At 38.0% G+C, this 8686-nt stretch overlaps 1 protein-coding gene across 2 annotated transcripts in view; it reads left to right on the forward strand.

Moving 5' to 3' along the window:
* The window catches only part of FRMPD4 (FERM and PDZ domain containing 4), a 531361-nt gene that overhangs the window by 354716 nt on the left and 167959 nt on the right, over positions 1 to 8686 (forward strand). The window lies entirely within an intron of this gene.

The following is an 8686-nucleotide window of genomic DNA, read 5'->3' on the forward strand; positions in this document are numbered from 1 at the left end:
AAAAAAAAAAAAAAAAAAAAAAGAAGAAGAGGAAGGATATAAAGTCAAGGACGCTTTTAAATTCCTATAAGGAACAGGTTTGACCGGGATCCCTGGAGGAGGATGAAAAGAAAGGTGGTTTGGGAAACAGTAAAATTCATTGGAATAGCATGAAGCTGTAGAGGGACAATGATCTGTTTTCAAATGAAAATGGAAAACTGTGGAATTATTTGGTCAAGCGTATTTTTGCAGCCTTTGGATCTTAGCCCAAATACCTTTAGCACTTATAACGACTTTGCTTTCTTCTTTCATTGTTTAGGACCCATCTACTTACTTCTTTACACTAGCCTGTAGTGTCTTGATGTGAATTACAAAAGGTATTCCCTTTGAGCCCTTGTATCCAAGTCAATAGCATCTTTCTGCTATGTTTTGGGGTTCTTTGAAAGGCCTAGATTTCACCCCCTAGTTGGCTCCTTGGCCAGGCCCCTTTTATGTAGCCATTTACATTAGACTGGTCAATGAAAGACACATCTTGATTGGGTGGTAGTGCATTTCAGTTGCATTCCTCAGAAAGACTTTCCAAATAAGGTTAAAAAGCCATTTAGGGGACATGGCTATGAAGGACCAGGTAGAATTCACCTGCATCAACACTGACGTATATACTGAATAAAGCACTCGCTTCCCCAGCTCTTTATAAAACTAAATTGTCCTAATTCTGGCAGATTACAATTTATAAACCTCAGAATTTTATTACAGCAGTTGCTTGAGTGTCAAGATTTCCTAATGCCTCGTGACAATTCCTTTTATGCTCTCTTAAAGCCACCATTACAAGGCACACTCAAGGTTAGAATTGAGAGTTAGCTTGGCCCTTTCTCTGAGTGTGGTTCCATGATGCTTTTCCTGTTCACCTGTTTCTCTGTAGGGATTTTGTGGTTGTTTTCTTTTTATTTCATTTCCTAAAACTTAAGACTCCCTCATGGGAAACTCTGTCCCTGACATAGGTTTTGGCTTCAAATTTCACTTCAAATAGCAGCCCCTTCTGAAAATATCCTCCTGCCTGATTCCTTTTTAAGTTATAGTTTTTAATTTGCTAATGACCAGGGAGCCAGTTGACTGGGGTTGTTAGAATTACATATGAGATAATAGGCTCTAAACTAGGGCTTCATAAGCTCTCATGAAATAAATGAGCCTGAAGTTTGGTGCTCAGGTTGTATTCTACCTCCTGTGAGTACCTCGAATACTCTTTTGTTTTCAATTTCCCATATCCTTGCAAATGCTGACTTTTGTGTCCGAAATGGTTGCACTTACTATCTGTGAAATAAAAGCTAAGCTGCGGGAAAGTCTAGTTGTTAGGATCATGAGATCTGAAGTGAGGTGTCTGGGGGTTGAGTCAAATGTACCACTTCCCAATCATATATTAGAGGGGGTAAGCTGCCTAGCCTTTAGGTAGCTTGCTTTAGTCATCTGTAAAATGAGCATAATAATAGCATCTACTCCACTGAATTGCAAGATGGTGTCAAGAGACAAAGCTACAAAAAAAATTAGTTATAGACCTAATTGACTTTTATTTGCAATTCATGAATGTGGACAGCCTCCATTCTACAAAATAACATGAGAACTCCCTTTGAGTGATGGAGCCGAGCAGTGAGTTTTATAAGGTGAGATCAAGGAAACAGAACTATTGAAAGAAACCTGATTGGTCAATTTCAAGTTACTTTTCTGATAAGTATTAGAGCAGAGAGGACTTCCTTATTAAGCTGATTTAGGTAAATTGGAATCTCCTATTTTTAGGAGAAACTGGACTATTGGGATCTATCTCCTTCCTTCAAGTTTCAGTTTGATTATGTGGCATTTAGCATGAGTGACTCTATTTTGGTTTGGTCTGGTCTACTGGGGTCTAGTCCAAAACAATGGCCTCTCATGATTTTTGTTTAATAAGGGTTAAATGACTTGTTCATATGAAGTAATAAGAATAGAAAGTATGGAAGTGTTTTATCAGCAACATTATTATTATAATTATTAGAAAGAGGAGAACAAGTAAGGAAGCAGGCTCTCCAAACAGACTTCAAGTTAAATAACATCAGTGACTGGTATCTTAGAACAGATGATATGTACTCTCCTTTATGGTACTTGTCACTGAAATATACACAGTTCTAGATATGGCAGCCATGGATTAAATTTTAGCCTTAATATGTTTGGCCTTGATAGTTTTTCTGCTTTCTCTCTTCGTCCCTCTTCCCTATAGTGTCACCTCCTTGGTGCCCCCATTCTTCTTCAGTTAGAACCTGCATTGCAAAGAGGATCTCATAGAACAATTCACACTAGAGTCTGACTGAGGAGCCTGTGTACTCCTCCTCCCAGGGGTATTTGCATTTTCTTAAGGTACAATGCCTTTAATCTGACAACTGAATCTCACAGTAGAAGCTCTAGTACCAAAAGCTCCCTCTGCCACTTTTCTGTCCCCTACCAACCTGCATTCCTGTAAACATACATGCATTCTTACCTCTGGTTATCCACTTTGGTCTCTTCATGGTAAAAGAGGAGGCCCATTCTGTCTGAGCCAATGGATCCTCAACTCCCAGACATAAGCCCAGCCAACTCCTTCAGGAGGGACCTCACTTACACCATCATGCCCTCTCTTTGCTCGGTAGCTCCATGATCCAGCACTTTCACATCAGTATTTAAACATGGAAAATGGTTACTACCTTAAGAAATAGACAATAGATTAAAACAAAACCTCCCTGTGTCCTTACAACATGCTCCATTCACGTGACCTGACTTTTTCTTTCACTATGCATGCAAATCATGGAATCATGGTCCTTTTATTCTGTCTCTATCTCTATATCACCCTTCACTACTCAACTCACTAGACAGAGTCTGACCTACCACAACTTCCCCAATGGACTGCCTTCACCAAGGTGCTAAATGTAAATGCACATTTGTAAATGACTTTTTATTGGAAAGTTAAAACAAGATATGGAAATTGTTGTAACAGTGGGTTCTATGTGGAAGTGACAATGAATATTTTAGAGGTACAAATGACTGAATTTCAGCATTGATAAATCTCATAACTATAATGTTGAATGGAAAATTAATTTTACAAAGAATGTCATTTGATGCCATCTTACAAAGTTTAAAAATCTGTAAGATATATATGGGGAATGGATATATATACCAATAATGGATGTCTTAGAATATTCAGAAGAATAATAAGCATCCAGACAAAAATTTAGGTTGTTGTAGATTATTAATTCTGTAGTTAGATGGTGGACTTTTGGTTCTATTACCTCTACTATGAAATTCACTTGTTCGGGGGGCAGCGCCTGTGGCTCAAAGGAGTAAGTCACCGTCCCCAAATGCCAGAGGTGGCAGGTTCAAACCCAGCCCCGGCCAAAAACCGCAAAAAAAAAAAAAAATCACTTGTTTTGTGTATATAGCCTTTTAATAAATTTACAGTTGTGCAACTGTCACCACAATCTAACTTTAGAACATTTTTATCATATCCAAAATAAATCTTGTGCCCATTTGCACTCACTCCATGTTCTTACCCCCAATATCAGTCATCCACTATTCTTTCTGGCTCTGTAGATTTGCCCTTTCTGGATATTTCATATAAACCAGTGGTTCTCAACCTTCCTAATGCTGAAACCCTTTAATACAGTTCCTGTGGATGTGACCCACAGGTTGAGAACCACTGATATAAACGGAATCATATAATATGGGGTCTTTTCTTTTACTCAGCAGTGTTTTCAAAGTTGGCTCATGTCATAGCACGTGTCGGGACTACATTCCTTTTATGGCTAAATAATATTCCACCATACGGATAGATCACATTTTGTTTATCCATTCATCAGATGATGGGCATTTGGGCTGTTTTTACTGCTTAAACAGTCATCTACTAAGTCTTTCTGTGTGGACATGTGCTTTTATTTCTCTTGGGTAGATAACTCGGAGTAGAATTGCTGAATCATGTGGTAGCTCTATGTTTAAGTTTAAAAAGAAACTGCCAATCATTTTCCATTTGACATTTCTACCAGTAATATATAGGTATTCCATTTTCCCCACATCCTTACCAATACTTGTGGTTATCTGTCTTTTTGATTATATGAATTCTAGTGGGAGTAACGTGGCATCTGATGGTAGTTCTAATTTTGATTTTGCATTTCCCTGATGGCTAACGATGTTGAGAATCTTCTCATGTGCCTATGGACCATTTGTATATCTTTTCTGGAGAAAACAGCTAATCAAATCTTGTGTCTAATTTTAAATTGGGTCATTTATCTTCTTATTAATAAGGTGTAAGAGTTCTTTATATATCCTGGATAAAATATCTCCCTTTATTTCCTGAAACATTTTATGATAATTTTTTTTCTCAGTCTGAGGGTGCTATAAGGGAGATAATTTAATGTTTGAGGACCTTTGAGAAGTGTCTCCTCTCAGGCACAGTACTGATTAGCAATTCCTACAAGCCTATCGTGCTCTGCTGGAGCCCCTGGTGGGTTAGTTCCCTTGGTGTGACCAATTCATCAAAGTATAATCTGTCAGGTCACTCTCCCAACAGCAAGAGCTAGGTGCAGTCTGACATTAGCCGTCATCTGCCCTGAATTTTAATTTTAAGCACCTAGGCACTGATATTCTCTCCTGAAATCTAGAGCAGCTAAGTAAGTGACAGGAGCTTATAATGAGATTCTTTCCTAGGGTATTATTCTTAATACATGCATAGGTTTGCCTCTCCAGTCACAAACAGCCCCTTGGGGCAAGTGGCATTGTTAGCAGTTGATAGAGTGCAGAAATTGCTGACTCAAGAGAAGTCCATTTCTAATGGACTTTAGAGAAATCCTGATGTCAGTCCCACTTGTCACATGCTACCCCGGTCCTTTTCCTTTTGCCCGCCAGTGCCAGCCTTTATAAAGCATTCTCTAAATCTTCCTCGTGCAAGATCTACAGCCATCTGGCGGTCAAGTGGGCATTAAAAGTGCCTTTGATGGCATGGTGGAAATTGTAATTCCAGGAAGTGCCTGTGTTTCCAATAACTGATAGGTGACAAGAGAAAGGTTTTTAATTTCCAGAAATTACCATGTGAAAAAGCAGTTCAATTTTCCACTAAGCCAAAAATATTTCTTATGCTTTAAAATATTGTCATCATGTATACCAGTGTACATATCATCAAGAGAAATTACTCACAGGTGGCACTTATTAAATTCTCCATCTTTCACAACACATTTGGTTGTAAGTGCTGCTCCTGACAATTCCCGGGAGTCTCAGCCCTGGAATTAGAAGTCAAAAAATGAAAAAGAGTGCTTTTTCTTATCTACAGTCTGTCTTCATCTGCTATATCCAGTCAGTTTCATGAGTTATCATATAACCAAGATCAAATTTTGGAAAGCTAGAAAAACATAGGCAATCCCTAAAGACAATAATGGCCCTAATTGATCATTTTGACTTTGAAATTATAAATGCATAATTGGTACATTTCTTGAGCAACAATTGTGAGTTGAGTGACTACGGAGGCCCTGCATACCTCACAGTGCTTAATTAAAGTTGTCACTGATTCTTTGATTGCTGGAGAATGCCATGCTAGGGGGATCTTTCTGGTGAGCCCTCACCTAAAGAACTCATTAGAGATGTTTCCACTCGTGTTACCTGATATTTAGCCTCATTTCTTCCTCCATTAATTTATATTTCTATTTATTTTATTGGCACTGCTTCTGTTACTATAAATGATCCTGGTTACCCATTTGGGTTTAGGCCTTACAATATTGATTGGCCCTGACCCAACATCAGAGATCTGAATTGCAGTTTGTTTTTTGTCTTCCTTCTTTGTAAAATACAAGCAAATTGTCATGTTTTGGAATCTGGGGTTTTTTGTTGGTTGGTTAGTTGGTTGATTTTCCTTTGCATTTCTGAGAACTCCTCCATTCAAGTTCAATAGCCTTTTCCCATTTAGATATCTGCATGGCAACCAGATGCAAACAAAAGTATAATCTGCGCGGGGTCAATATACTTGAAAATACCTAAGTAAAGGTTAATTCTTGACTATCTGGTACTCAACTACCACAATGCTTGTGCTATTTTTATGTGTTGTATTCTACTAGTTAAACTTACTTTCAGAGCTAAGATGCCATAGTTGGCATTTTTCCTAAGACATTAGACAAGACTTCTCAAATTTCCATTCCAAGGAAATTTTAAAGCTTAAGAAGTCTTTTTTTGCTTAGTGGGAAAATCAAAATGTTCTCTCATGCAATAACTTCTGGCAATTAAAGTCTTTTTTATTATTACCCGTGAACCAATCAATGAACAAGAATTTATTGGTTAATTTCCATATGCCAAATCATGTGTTAGGTACCATGAGAAATAAAAAAAAAAAAAAGCCAAAATATGGACCTGATTTCAAGGAGCTTAAATAATTTGTTCATCTATTTGTTTATTCATCCATTTATTCAACCACTGTTTCCCAATTAGCTACTGTGTTCCAGGCACATAATCTAATGAAGGCAGAATAAACACAGCATAAATATCTAAGAGCTATGTAGCAGGAGATTATAGAGAAGACAAAGCCTCTAAGAAGAAGCAGCTGGCAGAGCTAAGATATCTCATCTTCCTCATAGTAGTCAGTCTTCTGGTAAATTCTTGTACTTCTGATGTGGTTGCAAAGCTTCCATAGCCTAACCCAGCCTACACTGGGTTTGACATCTTAGAAACACTTGCCAGGTTGAAATGAAAAATAGCAGCATTGCTAAGTGGAAGACTCCTCTTTGAAGCATTTTAACCTTTGTTCGAAGGGAGTATTATTTACAGCGTAGATGCACTATGTGTAAAACTCCAGAATCAAGAGTCTTTAATAAATCTCACCTTAAAAAGCCTCTTTTTCATACTGACATTTAAGCTGGTGTCCAGGATTATCCAGAACTATGCTCAAGTCACCCATTCATCAATCCACCTAGATTGATTCTCTCATTGTATTAGTTATCTACTGCTGCATAACAAATTACCCCAAAGCATAATGGCTTAAAACAATATACATTTATTAGCTCACAGCTTCTATGGGTCAAGAATTTTGGCATATACCAGAAGTCAAAGAGGAACATAAGAAAAAAAAAGAATTTGGAGAAGGCTAAGTGAGTTCTCTGTCCCAGGGTCTTATATAAGGCTACAATCAAAAAGTTGACCGGGGCTGGGAATCTCACTTGAAAATTTGACCGGGGAAGCATATGTTTCTAGGCTCATCCAGTGGTTAATGGCAAGATCCAGTTCCTCCAGACTTGTTGGGCTGAGGATCTCAGTTTCTCATTGGCAGTTGGTCTGAAGTTTCTCTCAGTTTGGGACCGTGTGAGCCTCTCCAGCATAGCCATAACATGAAAGCTGAGAAGGATCTAAGAGTCTGTTAGCAAGGTGAAATGAATATTTCTTGCAACCTAATCATGGAAGTTATATCTCCTCAAGGTTTCCATATTCTATTACTTGCAAGTTATTCAAGGGAAGGAGAATATATGTGGCAGTGAATATCAAGAGATGGGGATCATTAGGGCCATCTCAGAAACTGCCTTCCAGATGTATAATCATTTTGTTCAGCAAATGTTTATCAATCATCCAACATGATAGTCACTAGAGCATAACTATAATTAATAAGTAACCCTTGTCCTGAGGTGCTCACAGACTGACTGCTTGAGAACGTGAGTACACCAATATCTAACTCTAACAGAGGCAGATCCAAAATCCAATGAGAATGTGGAAAAGAGAAATGCCTTTTCTCATAAAGGATCCCCTGACTGGACTGCCATTTCACAGTTAAAAACAATGTATCCTCACCTGTTCACGTTTATGTAGCAAAAATAAATAAATAAATAAACTGGGTAGCTTATAAACATTAAAAATTTATTTTACACAGTCTGGAAGCTGGAAAGTTCAAGATCAAGGCACCAGCAAATTCAGTATTGGTTGGGGTACCATTTCCTAGATTATTGACAGCAACTTCTAGCTATGTCCTCACATGGTGGAGGAGAAAAACTAGCTCTCTGGGGACTCTTTTATAAGGGCATTAATCCTATGAGGGTGGAGCCCTTATGAGCTAATTGCCTCCCAAAGACCCTACTGCTTAATACCATCACTTTGGGTATTAGGATTTCAACATATGGATTTTAGGGGTCACAAACATTTGGACCATAGCACTTCCTCTTTGCCACTCTTTTTCTTCTTCAGCCATACTCCTAAAAGACATAATGTTTAAGATGGCTTTTAAGAAATCAAGTAAGTAGGATGCCTTCTCATGAAAAACACAACTGAAATGAAAGGTGTAGAGAAGTGATACAATGTGACTCATGCGAGGAATCGATGGAATTACAAAATGACTACACTACTGGGGATGTGGTCAGGGATGGGGAGTTGTTATGGTAGGAAACAAGTCTAGAAAGATGAATTGGAGTCATTAGAAAAAGGAATGCGAATCATTTGCCAAGAAGCTTGGGCTTCGTCATATAAGAAGTAGAGAGCCACTGAAGATCTCTAATTAGTAGAATAATATAAAAAAGCATGCCTTAAAAAGGAACTACAGAAGCAAGGGTAAAAAATTTACTGGAGGCACTTTATAGGAGGCCAAGACAATATTTCAAGAACAATGATAATGATGTTAAATAAGATACGGATTTTTAAAAGTTCATGGAAATGGAGAGTTCAAAATCAGGAGATGTTTCAGGGCTGAAATTGACTG

Source organism: Otolemur garnettii, unplaced genomic scaffold (assembly GCF_000181295.1).
Source record: "Otolemur garnettii isolate 467f Iridium unplaced genomic scaffold, OtoGar3 scaffold00065, whole genome shotgun sequence".
Lineage (NCBI taxonomy): Eukaryota > Metazoa > Chordata > Mammalia > Primates > Galagidae > Otolemur > Otolemur garnettii.